The 14,049-nt window shown below is 48.8% G+C and overlaps 1 protein-coding gene across 4 annotated transcripts in view; it reads right to left on the bottom strand.

Moving 5' to 3' along the window:
- Positions 1–14,049, bottom strand: part of PSMD11 (proteasome 26S subunit, non-ATPase 11) — a 2,265,797-nt gene that overhangs the window by 1,749,306 nt on the left and 502,442 nt on the right. The window lies entirely within an intron of this gene.

Genomic DNA, 14,049 nt, shown 5'->3' with positions numbered 1-14,049 from the left:
GATCTAGTTTGTCCGCATACATGCACACACGCAAGCACTGCTTATATAACATCGACAGATGATACAAGATAAAAACAGTAGAACTCAAACCGTTCAATCTCTTCTGATCTCCAAGGCAGGGGGAAGGAGGGTGGGTATTAGGAATGAAGTAGATGGATCCCAAACATCTGAAGTTATGGTGAGTACATAACTAAAAGATGTTATGTGATCCTATCTCGCCTACATTCTGACTGATGGGACAGCCCCTAGCACCTAAATCCTGGGTGGCTCACTGGAAAACACTCCTGAGTACCGTGGAACCAAATGATGCTCGCCCTTTAGATGCCACATCCAATTTATAGTGGGAAATGAAAGTGTGTGGGTTGGACCAAGTAGCCGCAGCACAAATCTCAGAAATAGCGAGCTTGGAATGAAATGCAATAGAGGTAGCTATAGCTCTAGTAGAGTGAGCTTTGACAGATGTTGTAAGTTGCTTATTTGAAGAGGAATAAGCCTCAGTTATGCAATCTCTAATCCATTTGGCAATAGTAGCTTTAGTGATGGTTTTACCCAGTTTATTATCTGAAAAGGACACAAACAATTGATCTGTTTTTCGAATTTGTTGAGTCCTGTCTAGATAGAAGCGCAACTGCCTGTGAACATCCAAAGTATGCAAGGTGTATTCCGCTTTGTTTGAAAATTTTGGAAAGAAAACTGGTAGCTCTAGAGATTGTTGGAGACAGAGATTAGAACAAACTTTTGGAACAAAAGATGGATTAGGCCTAAGTGATACTCTATCCTTGTGAAAAATCAAGTACGGTGGTTTGATAGATAGGGCTTGAAGTTCTGAAACTCTTCTTGCAGAGGTAATTGCAATTAAGAAGGCAGTTTTCCAAGACAGATATTTCAACTCACATGTAGCAGCCGGTTCAAAAGGGGAAGATGTTAAGGCACAAGTACCAAATCAAGATCCCAATGGAGGCGCAGGATGAAAAACTGGGGTCTTAAAAGCACAGCACCTTTCATGAAAGTTTTACATAATCTGCTGCTCATCAACGGTGGGTCTATGGATTCGTGAAATTTGGAGATAGCTGCTAGTTGGACTTCAATAGTAGAGACTGAAGATCCTTGATTAAACGAGGATGTTAAAAATTTCAAGACCTCTGGTATCGGGGCAGTAATAGGGTCTAAGCCTCTGAGTTGAGCCCAGATAGCAAACCTCTTCCACTTACTGTGATACAATTTCTTAGTGGTGGGTTTGTGGGCTGAAGATAAAATGTGAATAACTTCCGGGTCCAAGGTGTGATTTCTGACTAAAGTCGGAAGTGGAGGAGCCAAGCTGTTAATTTCTAAGTGTGAAAGGACTGGTGCTGTTGTCCAGACTGATGAACCAGAGGGTCCGGAGTTAGATCCAAAAACCAAGGACCGTCCAGAGTATATTTCTGTAGGTAGGGGAACCATACTTGAGGCCAGTATGGAGCAATTAGAATCATTGTGGACCCCAACTGGGAAGCTTTCTGGATGACTTTGGGGAGGAGTGGAACCGGAGGGAAAGCATAAAGCAGTCCTGTTGGCCAAGGTTGGACTAGAGCATCCGTAGCTGCCTCCCCTTGACGCGGGGTCAAGGAAAAGAACCTTTTGCACTTCGTGTTTTGTGGTGTTGCAAACAGGTCGCAGCACGGAATCCCCCATCTTTTGAAAATCAGAGCTGCTACTGTTTCGTTCAGGGACCACTCGTGAGAAGAGAGAATAGTCCTGCTCAGTCTGTCTGCCCATACATTGGATTTTCCTGGAATGTGGGTCGCTACCAGGAAACGGTTGGTAGCCACTGCCCATTCCCACACCCTCATGGCCTCTCTGCAAAGGGGGTAAGATCTGGTCCCTCCTTGTTTGTTTAGATACCAGACCACCGACATGCTGTCTGTGTGGATAGTGATAATGCCTTGAGGGAGAAACTTGTGGAGGGCTTGTAGGGACAGAAGTACAGCCCTCATTTCCAACACATTGATATGGAGAAATGTTTCGTTTGGAAGCCAAGAACCCTGAACTGACCTGCCCAGACAATGCCCCCCGTCTGGGAGGCATCCGCTGTCAAGGTGGCCACCGGAGGGGTATAACAAAAGGTCTTCCCTGATTCAGATTGGATGGCAGAAGCCACCAGCGGAGGTCCCGCTTGCACGCTTCTGTAATCAGTATGTGATGATTGAGGGGGAGATCCTGAAAAGACCATTGTGTCGATAACAGCCACTGAAGAATCCTCATGTGCAATCTTGCCAGAGGAACTAGGAGAACCGTGGCAGACATTGAACCTAAAAGTTGCAGGACCATCCTGGCTGGGGCTTTTGATGTTAGAAGCAGGGCTCGGACTTGACCTTGTAATGTTTGTATCCTTTCGGTAGGAAGGAAGATTCATTAATTTTGAGTCTATCTCTGCTCCTATGAATCTTATGCGCTGAGAAGGCAGCAAGACAGACTTTGACCAGTTGAATGTAATTCCCAGGGAAGCACCCAGGAGATGGTGGCTTGTAGGTTCTCTAGTAGTAGATGCCTGGTGGTGGCAGTCAGGAGCCAGTCGTCCAGAAAGGGAAACACTTGGAACCGAGACTCCTCAGGTGAGCAGTCACTACTGCCAAACACTTGGTGAACACCCTGGGGCTGTGGTGAGACCAAAGGGCAGTGCACAAAATTGGAAATGACAGTCTCCCAGGCTGAAGCGCAGATACCTCCTGGACGCCTGATGTATCGGTATGTGATAATAGGCGTCCTTGAGATCTATGGAGCACATCCAAACATCTTTCTCCAACAATGGGAGAATGGATTGTAAAGTGACCATTCGGAATTTGGACTTCATGACGGACTGGTTTAGTTTGCTGAGATCCAAAATGGGTCTCAGGTCCCCTGTCTTTTTTGGCACTAAAAAGAACCTTGAGTAATTTCCGGATCCGATCTGGTCTGTGGGGACCAGTTGGATGACTCCTTTTTCTAGCAGCTTTGAAGCTTCTACGGCTGCAATTTCCTTTGACTGGGTGGTGGGTCCGGGATTTTTTTGGACGGTGGGGGTGAGTGTGTGAAGGGAATGGTGCAACGTCGCGCAATAATCCGAAGCACCCATCTGTCCTGAGTAATAGACTCCCAGGCTTTTACGTGCTTGGCAAAACGGCACCCGACTGGCTCTGGAGCAGCACAGCCGGGCAATCCCTCATGGAGTGTGGGAGGCTGAAGAGCCACGAAAGGACTCGCGATCTCCAGTGTTGCGGGGCCTCTGCCGCCTCTGGGACGGCGTCTCCCAGAAAAATTTCCCGCCTCTGCCTCTGGAAGGGGAATCTTCCTGCTGAGGAAAGAATTTCTGTGATTTATGGAACCACATCTTCCTCCTCTTTAGCCTTGGGATAAGGCCGAAAGGGAGTGGAATAACGTGCTCCTACGGCAGATAAAGTCTTTCCTCTTGCTCACAGCGGTAAGAGTGTCTTTACCTTGGGTCCAAACAAAGAGGACCCATCAAAGGGAGCGCGGCAAAGGAAGACTTGAAGGCCTCCGAAAATGACACAACGGAGCCAGGCTTGTCTCCGTAGAGCCACGCCTGTGCCTGCCGCTTGCCCGCCTTCGGCCGCATATGAAATGAGCCTCATGGACGAGTTAGAAATCGAGGTGAGGATAGCCAACTGAGAGCTAACCGACTGGGCTAGCTGCTCAGGTAGGTTACCTGAGAGGAAGTCTGACAGCTCCTTGACCAGATCCCTCTGTAGTCTGGTGAAATGTGCCAAATAATTCAGGGACCTCAGAGTAAAGGCCGCTGAAGTCAGGGTGCGCTTCCGCATCGTCCATGCTTCTAGACTCCTTATTAGGAGGATGGATGGACGCTGAAGCCTCTGCCACGCCCTGTTGGGTAGCAGATGCCACCACCATGGCATCTACAGCCACGCCTTTAAGAACTCCTTCTCGGTGGGGCAGACAAAAATTTGTTAGGGCGAGAAGGCACTGGTTCCACAGTATCTGGATGTTCCCACGCCCTCCGACAAACCAAATCCAGGAGCTCAAGGGCGGAGACACCCAGGAGGCGGAGGGCTGAGCCCCAAGGCCTTGAGGAACACCGACTCATCAGCGGAGGGGGTTTGGAATTCCAGCCGCCTCGCTTAAGGATCTCTAGAATGTCTGCAAATGAGACATCATCCGAGGATGACTGGGGACCCCTCCGCATCATCAAGATCAGTGTCCGATGTAAGAGACTCGGGGAGTCCACGTGCTTCCTCTTGCACGTTCTCTTCCTTGGGGCTCCTCCAAGATAACTCCGAAAGACCCTCAGGAGGAGGGGAACCCCAGTGGGGTAACCTCAGGCCCCGGGCCCGCTGCCTAGAGATAGGGGAACTGCCAAAGACCCAGTCTCCATGCCCAGGAAGGTGCCGTAAAGCCGTAGAGATGGCGAAGAAGACTTGGCTAAGGCACTCCTCATAGCTCTGAAGGCCGGACCCCAGAATCCTGGGAGGGTCCGGTCTCCGGAGCCATGATAGCAGACGGAAGTCCCGCGTCAAGCACCAAGAGGGAGGCTAGGAACAGACAGCATTGGTCCCAAAACGTCACCCCGGGTCCGCCGAAGAAGTCCGTGTGCAAACTCGGACCAAGGCCGGGTTGGAGTAAGGGTCGGAGCCGACCCTAGGATCTCCACTGGCTCCATCAGCACCTGCTCCGACGGAGCCGGCGGTCGGAGGAGGAATGGCAATGGAATGGGCTATCGGCTCGGCCAAGTGGGTCGGAGCCAAACAAATTTCTGAAAGACTGGGGACTGGAACAGTCTTTGGAGCACCCTGTCTATGTCCGAATCTGACATCCTTGATGACCTGGAAGAGACCGAATGGGTCCGAGTAGGCCTCTCCAACGGCTCCAAGGGACTAGGGGACCGGCCAATCGACTCGACAATTATCGGCGCCAAGAAGTGTCCAAACCAATTTCCATCGGTGCGAAGAGGGCTTCGCCGAGGAGGAAGTGTCTGAGCGGACAACCTTCATCGGCTCCGAGATCAGTGTAGCCGATGAAGGTGACCCGCCTCTTGATGCCCCAGCCGGCTCCGAACCCAGAGGAGTCGAGGCTGGAGGCATCGAGGCAGACTGTTCGCCTCGGCTCCAAGTCCGTGGAGCCGAAGGAGAAGCCTGCCTATGTCTTTTGGCGGTCGGTTCCGACGGACTGGTCGGAGCAGACGCCCTTTTCTTTTTAGCTGGAGAAGGAGAGGAAGCTAATGCCTCTGCAAATGAGGGTTTAATAAGGCCTTTCAAAATAAGTTTATTTTTCCTCTCTTGGAGGACCCTCGAGGAAAACGCGTGACACACGCTGCAGGACTCCTGCAAATGTTTGGCGCCCAAATAATACACACAGAGAGAGTGGTCATCTGTGATTGACATTTTAAAACTGCACTTAGTGCACTTCTTAAAGCCCGAAGGCCTAGGAGCCTGAGACATTATAGCAACTCTAACACAGAAAAAACACTTACTTTACTTTTTTTTTTTTTTTTTTTTTTTTTACACAAAGACTGTCACAACAACAGAAAAATCAACTAAAGGGATCCAAGAACCCTTAAGGACTCGAAAGACAATTGACTGACAGGGAAAGGCCCTTCAACTCAAAAGGGGCCTCTAGTCAGAACAAACACGCAACCACCACACAAATTTTCCACAAAAAAAAAATAACCACTCATACACAAAAGTACGATATAGCTGTTAAAACAGCTTTTGTTGAATTATTAGGAAATTCCTGACAGAAAAAGTTAGTGAAAAACACTACTTAGCTCAGCCAGCTCGAGACCACGTCTTTGCTAGTTAGCGGCAAACGAGATCTGGGGGACTGGTAGTGGTGCATCCTGGGATATAGTAAGCTCAGCCAATAAGAGACTTCGCTCTTTGGCATAAGCGTGCCGAGTCGGAGCCGAGGGATCGGCTCCGAACCCATCAGTCAGAATGTAGGCGAGATAGGATCACATAACATCATGCTTCTTTAGTGGCCATCTTGAAAGTCTCTTTCTTTGCTTACTTTTCACTACTATACAATGAACTGAACTGTTACTTTAAAGTTTTAAAATGCTGCAAAAAGGCTAATGCCTATACATCCAATACAGGGCCAGCCGGTGACCCAAAAGAAAGATGGTTGCAGACAGCAGCTGCATGGGTAGGTCTAAATGGACTGGGACCAAATCAGGTTGTGGTCAACTTTAAGTATGGCTACAGCTTTACATCAAAAACTAATTATATGTTAACAATGTGACAAAAAAAGAATGTAATCACCATAATGCTCCATTTGAGTAGTTATACTTCATTTTCTGCAACTTGTGGATATTCTGATCCATATTGGATACGAGCCGGCAACTTTTTCAAGCATCTGCTCCACGCTCCTCCCTTACCCACAATCCCTCACACCTCCTACCTTCCCTCAGATCAAGTTTGCCACAATCTAAACTATCAGCAACTCAATAACATCACCAACCAATAACAGGTTCGGGGGAAGGAGGGCAGGACAGTTGCAGAAAATGAAGTATAACTACTCAGATGGAATGTTTGAGTACATAACTTCTTTATCTGAAGTAACTTCATTTATCTGTAACCTGTAGGACAGAGTCCCCAGCTACCAAAACTCCTGGGAGGCCCTCATGGAAGGATATTCCTGAGCACCGCAGAGCCAAAGGACCCTCTAGAGATCAAATCCAACTTATAATGAGAAATGAATGTATGTGACCTTGCCCAGGTCGCTGCTGCACAGATATCATCCAGTGAAACCATAGACCAAAAAGCAGCAGAAGTCGCCATAGATCTGGTAGAATTAACTTTAACAGGACCAGGTGAGGACAGACCTTTGTCCTTATAGACTTGCAGCATACATTGTGTAATCCATCTAGCTAAGGAGACGTTGGATATGGCTTTGCCCAAAAAGGGTCTAGAAAAGAACACGAATAACTGGTCAAACTTATGAAAGGGTTTAGTTCTGTGTAAATAGAAATGAAGCTGTCTGAACATCTAGCAAATGCAGTTTATATTCACCCTTGTTCTGAAAATTTGGAAACATAACAGGCAGGTTAATCATCTGATTAATGTTGGATTCAGAAGCAGTTTTTGGCAAGAAGGAAGGGTTCGTGCTGAGTGAGACACTGTCTTTACGAAAGATCAAGTAAGGGGCACATCAGACAAAGCTTGAATCTCAGGAACTCTCCTGGCTGAAGTAATGGCCACTAGGAAAGCGGTCTTCCAGGATAAGAACTTCAAATCTACTGACGCTTCAGGTTCAAAGGGAGGAGTAACTAACACCTGCAGAACATGGGTAAGGTTCTCAAGGAGGGACTGAGTCCTTAACCAGAGGATGTAAAAGAAAGGTGCCTTTCAGAAAAGTTTTACACAGTCTCAGAGGCCAGAGCATTCATATTTTCGCCGACATGCAAATTAGAGATGCCCGCCAGTTGCACTTTAACCATGGAATAACTAGCCTCTTGTTGGAAAATATTGGCCAAAAACTCCAATACTGCAGGAACCTGGGCTGTACAGGGATCAAGGTTCATCTGAGAAACGTTTCTATTTGCTGCGGTAAATCTTCCTAGTGGAAGCCTTGTGGGATGCCACCAGAATAGCCTTTACTGAAGTTGACAGGGTCCTAGCAATCAGGGGAACTGTAGCAACCAGACAGTCAGCTTGAGGCTGTCCAGGTCGGGAGGACAGGTGCCCGAGGGATGAGAGATGAGATCCAAGCAAGGATCCAGAATCCAAAGAGGAGTTAGAACATGAGACTAGAGGAAGGGGAACCACACCGGACGAGGCCAGAATGGGACAATGAGGATCACTTTGCACCCCAGTCGGCAAGCTTTCTGAAGAAACTTCAGAATAAGAGATAACGGGGGGGTAAGCATACCATAACCCAGGAGGCCAAGCATGGACGAGAGCGTCTCTGAGAGAGTCCCCTGGCGAGGGGATCAGAGCGAAGAACTCTCTGCACTTCTCCCCATCTCCTTCAAACGCAATCGCAACAAGGCTGATGCCACACAAGGAAGATCTCCTCCATCGATTGCTTCAGAGATCACTCGTATGGCATTAGAATAGCCAGACTCAATCTGCCCGCTAAAATGTTGGAGCGTCCCAGGATGTGCGTTGCAATCAGAAACAGACTGGTGGAGATCGCCCATTCTCGCACCTTCACAGCCTAGCGACAGAGTAAGATCTGGTTCCCCCCCCGATATGTTGATGTACCAGACAACAGACATGTTGTCTGACTGAACTGCAATCGTCCCTGGGGGAAGAACAGTGTGAAAGGCTTGCAACGCTAAAAGCACTGCCCCCATCACCATCTCCAGAACACTAATCTACAATCAGGTCTCCGCCTGGGACCACGTGCCTTGGACCGTTCTCCCCAAATAGTGCCTCCCCCACCCGAGCTGGGAGGCATCTGCGGTCACTGTGGCTTGGGCTGTGGGTGCTATGAAGGGTCGCCCTTCTAAGGTTTCCAGCGATTGGAGCCACCAGAGAAGAGACGCCTTGCAGGCTTTGCTGATTTGAATTGGATAGTCCATGAGGAGGTCTAGCCTAGACCACTGCACTGCAAGGGTCCACTGAAGCACCTGCATGTGAAGACGTGCACAAGGAAGGATAGAGATTGCTGCGGCCATGGAGCCTAAGGCTCGGAGAATGTTGCCAGTCGTTGACAGCCTGGGGCCAAGGATCGCTGATACATGGGCCTGTAGGCTCTGGACCCTGTCTAGAGTAAGAAAGACTTTCAATTGGAGGGTGTCCAGATGTGACCCTATAAATTCCAATATCTGTACCGGGTTCAAGAGGGACTTGGAGACATTGATGGTAATCCCTAGGTTGACAGCAAGATGCAGGAAGGAGTCTCTGGCCATGCAAAGACTACGCTTGGTGGCAGCAGCGAGGAGCCAATCGTCTAGGTAAGGAAACACCTGAATTCCCTTAAGCCTCAGGTGAGCCGCTACGACTGCCATAACCCTGGTAAACACCCTGGGGCTGTGGTGAGACCAAAGGGTAGGGCTCTGAACTGGAAATGACTGGCTCCCAGCCGGAAGCGAAGGAATCTCCTGGAGCTTCTGTGAATTTTGATACGGCAGTAAGCGTCCTGGAGGTCTATCGAGCACATCCAGTTACATTTTTCGAGATAAGGTAGAATGGACTGCAGGGTGACCATCCGGAATTTCTGCTTGGCTAGTCAGGTTCAGAGTTGACAGGTCCAATATGGGCTTGAGGTCCCCCATCTTTTTTGGTATTAAAAAGAACCTGGAGTAAACACCTAATCTGGACTGATCTGGGGAGACCGGTTTGATGGCTCGTTTGCAAAGCAGCTTTGAAATCTCTTGCGCTGCCGCCTCCCTTGGAGCGGGTGGAACATCCGGGAGGCGCTTTGGTTGGACGGGAGGGGTAACAAATAGGATGAGTAGCTTCTGGATATCTGAAGCGCCCAACAGTCCGCCGTAATGGACTCCCAAGCTATCAGGTGCAATGTTAATCTTCCCCCGACTGCCTCCAGAGTAGGACAGTTGGGCAAACCCCTCAGGGTTGCTGCGTGGGTCTGTCTGAGAAGATCTCCCTAGACCCAAAATTCCTCGGCCTCCTCTCTGCCTCTGGGGTGGCGTCTGTCTTGTCCCCCTCTGCCCCTAGAGGAGGAGTTGTCCTGACAGTCACGGGAAAACTGATTTTCGGAACCGCATCTTCTTTCGCCCTCTCCGATTCCTAGAAAAGGATCTTTGAAGGCTAGAGAAGTGGACTCAGACAGCAGACAGAGTCTTCTTGTCCTTCTCACTCTGGGCCAGTGTGTCACATACTGTCTTCCCAAACATGGGAGAACCATCGAAGGGAGCATTTGTGAATGACGCCTTGAAGGGGTCCGCGAATTGACACAGTCTGACCAAGCATGTCGCCTCATAGTTATGCCAGTCCCAGCAAACCTAGCCGCTCCTTCTGTGGCATGGGAAAGACAAATGGAAGTGTTACATACAGATTTGAGTCTCGACATTTTCTTGGAGAATAATAGTTTGTCCTCCGGCAACAGACTCTGGGGGCGACACAGTGAACTCTGTGACTAGGTCTCGCTGAAGTCTTATGACGTGTGCCAAATAATTCCGCTCTCAAATGGAAAACGTCACTGAAGAAAATACTCTCTTCCCAAACCAATCCAGCACCCTGCACAGATATCCTTGCCCAGAGGTGGACCGAGGAACTTTCCTGCGCCTGTTCCCTCTTGGTGGCAGCTGCAACCACCACAGCATCCACCGGGGATCCCTACCACGAGGCCCGTCTGCCAGAGAGGAGAGAGGATCCTGTCCGAGCATTTTGGTATTGGCTCTATGATGCCAGGCTCCTTCCATGCCCTCTTGGTAATAAGATACACTAAGGGATCCGCAGGAGTGGACACCCAGGATGTAGACAGGTCCGTGCCAAAGGCCTCCAGGAATACTGACTCATCCGTAGAGGGTTTTGGGGCTGACCAACCTCTGCTCTGGCGGAGGATCTCCATGATGTCTCCAAAGGAGACATCCTCGGGAGGTGACCTGAGGGAACCCTCTCCATCTAAGTCAGTATCTTGTGTCAGGGACTCGGGGGAGTACAGGTGCCTCCTTTTACACGTGTGCTTCTGGGAACCCTCTTCAGTGGGACTCTCTGAAGAGGGCTAGTGAGTCATGGGGGGTTCCACTATGGGATCCACCTGGGAGTCCTCTAGCACGGGCTGTCCCTGGGACAAGCTGAAGGCAGTCGTGACCAAATCCACGGGAGCCTGGGCAGAGTTCAAGGAAACAGGCTGGGGTCTCGATCCTTGGGATAGAACCCTCTCCACCACGTCAAACACCGATGGAGAGCGCACCTCCTTAGCAACCAACAAGTAGGAAGCTCTCCCCAGCTCAGCCGAGAGGATTGGGGCCGAAGTAGAGGTAGCCGGGGTTCCAAAGGAACGGCTCTGATCAGACAACGTCAGAGCCTAAGACACCTCCATTCCCTATGATCCGACTCCCCGTTCTCAGCCCCAAGAGTTGCTCTGATCCGAACAGGTCTGATCAGAGGAACTCAAGGTAATCGCCGGCGTCGAGGCTGGAGGAACCGTCGGCGCCAAACCCCCAGCTCGGAGGATCCTCTTATCCATAAACCCTGAAACCACAGGCCAGATTGGGGAAGGAGAAATTGCATGAAAGAAGGGCATGGAGGTCCCCACTCCGGCTGGAGAGGGTTCTGGCACGACTCCCATTTGGATTTGGATCCGAATGAACCTCATCATCCTGTCCATATCTAACTCTTACAGACTCAGTCTAGAACGAGGAGGCAACAGACTCAGATCTGGCTGGTCCGTGCAATGACCTCGATGAAGGCCTCTGATCCAAGGGCTCAGTCAGCTCTGGGGAGAACCTTGAGGAGTGGAGCCGAGGAGATGTACTCCTAGTCACTTTGGAGGGCAGGCTAGGGAAAAGCTCCCACTCTGGAGACTGCTTGCAGTGCCTATCCCCTCTCTTCTCTGTCCTTTTCCTTTCGTCCCCCCTTCAACAGGCCTAGTGGGAGTTTTGAGTCCCAGCCTGAGGGGGGCTTGATCAGTAACTGAAGAGCCAAGGCTGACGTGTCTAAGGCAGAAACTGGCAGCAGGCCCTTAGCTACTAGCTTTCCTTTCTTTTAGGGCCCTAGGGTTGAACCCTGCACACACACTACACTAATGAAAGACGGGGAACACCCAGACAAACAACACACAGTGTGGCCATCAGCCGGTGAAAGCTTATGGCCACACACTGCATTTTTTAAAAGTAGGATTTGGCTGTTCAATCATATTATAAACCCACTCAGCCAAAACTTAACCCAACACTACAACACACACACTAAAGTTGGGAAGGCCTACTATACACTACTTTACTACAACTCTTGGGAGGATAAGGTGAAACTAACACACACACTAAAAGCAAAAGAAAACTATTTACTTACTACACCCAACTTGGAGCTAAAGAGATCACAATGCTGATGTACGAAGCGGCAAAAGAGATCTGGGGGAAGGCAGGAGATCTGAGGGATCATGGGTAAGGGGAGGAGCTTGGAGCAGATGCTTGAAAAACTTGCCGGCTCAGATGGATCCGAATAACCACAGGTTGCAGATAAATGAAGTTAACTACTTCAGATCGGTAGTTTGCTGCCTTACAGCAAGTATATATAAAAAAACAAAAAAAAAACAAATTTACATCCAGGACTTACCACATTATGGTTTGTTGTTGTTAATGCTTTTTCTGTACAATTCAACACTTCTCATACTATAGAATTTGTATAGGCTGTTCACTCACTGCTCCTCCACAAGATGGTCCCTTCTTTGGTTGCATACAAGGAGTCCTTTTTAACTCTGAGTCAACGCATTTTTCCAATGATACCTGGTAAGACTTTGCACTATGAAGAAAACCTTCTCTGTTTGCCAGGTACAGTGTCTGAACAAATGGTCTGCACACCTCTTTTAAAACTATCAGAACCTCAGGTGGCACATACTCCTAATGGAGGGGATCAAGGAAAGTACAGTTGTGTACCTGCCATAAATGTAGATGTTAGAGTGTATTCACTGTTGCAGTCATTACACTTGGGTTATCCTGCTGGCAGGCAACCCGCAGTTGGCCCGAGTTCCAAAGTCTTGGTCCGGCTTCGGTTGCTGTCACCTCTTCCCTGACGTCAGTGCGCCAGGGGTATATAAAAGTTGCAAGAAACACCATTTTCTTCAGTTTTTCTTGCCCCAGATGTCAGGTGCCCCCAGATAGGAAGGCTGAAAAATAAAAGTATGCCAAAAAACATGCATATACTACTATAAACATTTCCTTCATCTACAAGCAAATACACCACATAAGTTGTATAGAGTTGAGAAGTACAGAAAAGTCCCAGCAAAGAGAAGGGGGGTGGTGGGTGGGTAACCTGGACTGCAACAGTGAATACACTAACATCTACATTTATGGTAGGTACACAATTGTACTATGCTCATAGTGTTTCACTGTTGCAGTCATTACACTTGGGTAGAATCCCAAAGCTGAGGTTGGGTGGCTGGGGCTAACAAACCCTACAGAACTGCAGTGGCAAAGCCTGCTCTGGATTTAGAGTAGAGAGGTAAGTGGTAGCGCTTGGTGAAAGTGTGCACTGAGCTCCAGGTTGCAGCTTCTAAAATGTCTTTGGTTGGTACTCCTCTGAGGAAAGCTGCTGAAGTGGCTGCTGCTCTGGTAGAAGGAGGCCTAATGCCCTTAGGCACGGTTTTGCCATGCTGTGCATAACAGAAGTGGATGCAGTGTCCTATCCATTTGGAGATTGTCTGCTTTGTAATAAGCTTTCCTTGTGATCCTGCAGCATACGCTACAAACAGTTGCTCAGTTTTTCTGAAAGCTTTTGTTTTGTCCAAGTAGAACCGTAGCTGTCTGTGTATATCCAAAGTGTGCAGAAGTCTTTCGCCTTTATTCTGGGGATTTGGGTAGAAAGTGGGCAAATGAAAGGTTTGGTTTAAGGCCACCGTGGAGACCACTTTTGGCATGAATGTTGGGTTTGTCCTAAGAGAAACCCTGTCCTGATGAAAAATGAGGAAAGGTTCCACAGCCATCAATGTCTGTAACTCTGAGACTCTTCTTGCTGAAGTTATTGCTAGGAGCAGAGCAGTTTTCCATGACAAGAATTTTAGATCAGCTGTGCTGGCTGGTTCAAATGGAGGCAGTGTGAGTTTTTCTAAAACAAAATTGAAGTCCCAAGTAGGTACTGGTGCTCTCCTAGGGAGTCTTATATTTTTTGCCCCTCTGAGGTACTGTCATAGTAGAGGATGTGAAAAAATAGGAGGATCCGTATTGTAATGAGCTGAAATGGCAGAGGCATGGATTTTAATAGAGGAGAAAGATAGGCCTTTGTCCAACATCTCAGTTAGGTATTGCAAAATCTGAGAAATATTAGGGACAAGTGGTTCGGGCCCTTGTGCCCGGTTCCAAGCACAGAATCTCTTCCATTTTTCTGCATAAGATTTCCTAGTGCTGGGCCTCCTGGCTTCTAAAATAACATCCATAACAGCTTTAGAGAGAGGTGCAGTCTGAGTGGCTACATTATCTGCCATGCTGCCAGGTTT

This window comes from Protopterus annectens, chromosome 13.part0, assembly GCF_019279795.1.
Source record: "Protopterus annectens isolate FY-2018-M chromosome 13.part0, PAN1.0, whole genome shotgun sequence".
In the NCBI taxonomy this organism is placed as follows: domain Eukaryota; kingdom Metazoa; phylum Chordata; order Ceratodontiformes; family Protopteridae; genus Protopterus; species Protopterus annectens.
This window is presented reverse-complemented; position numbering and strand designations above follow the sequence as displayed.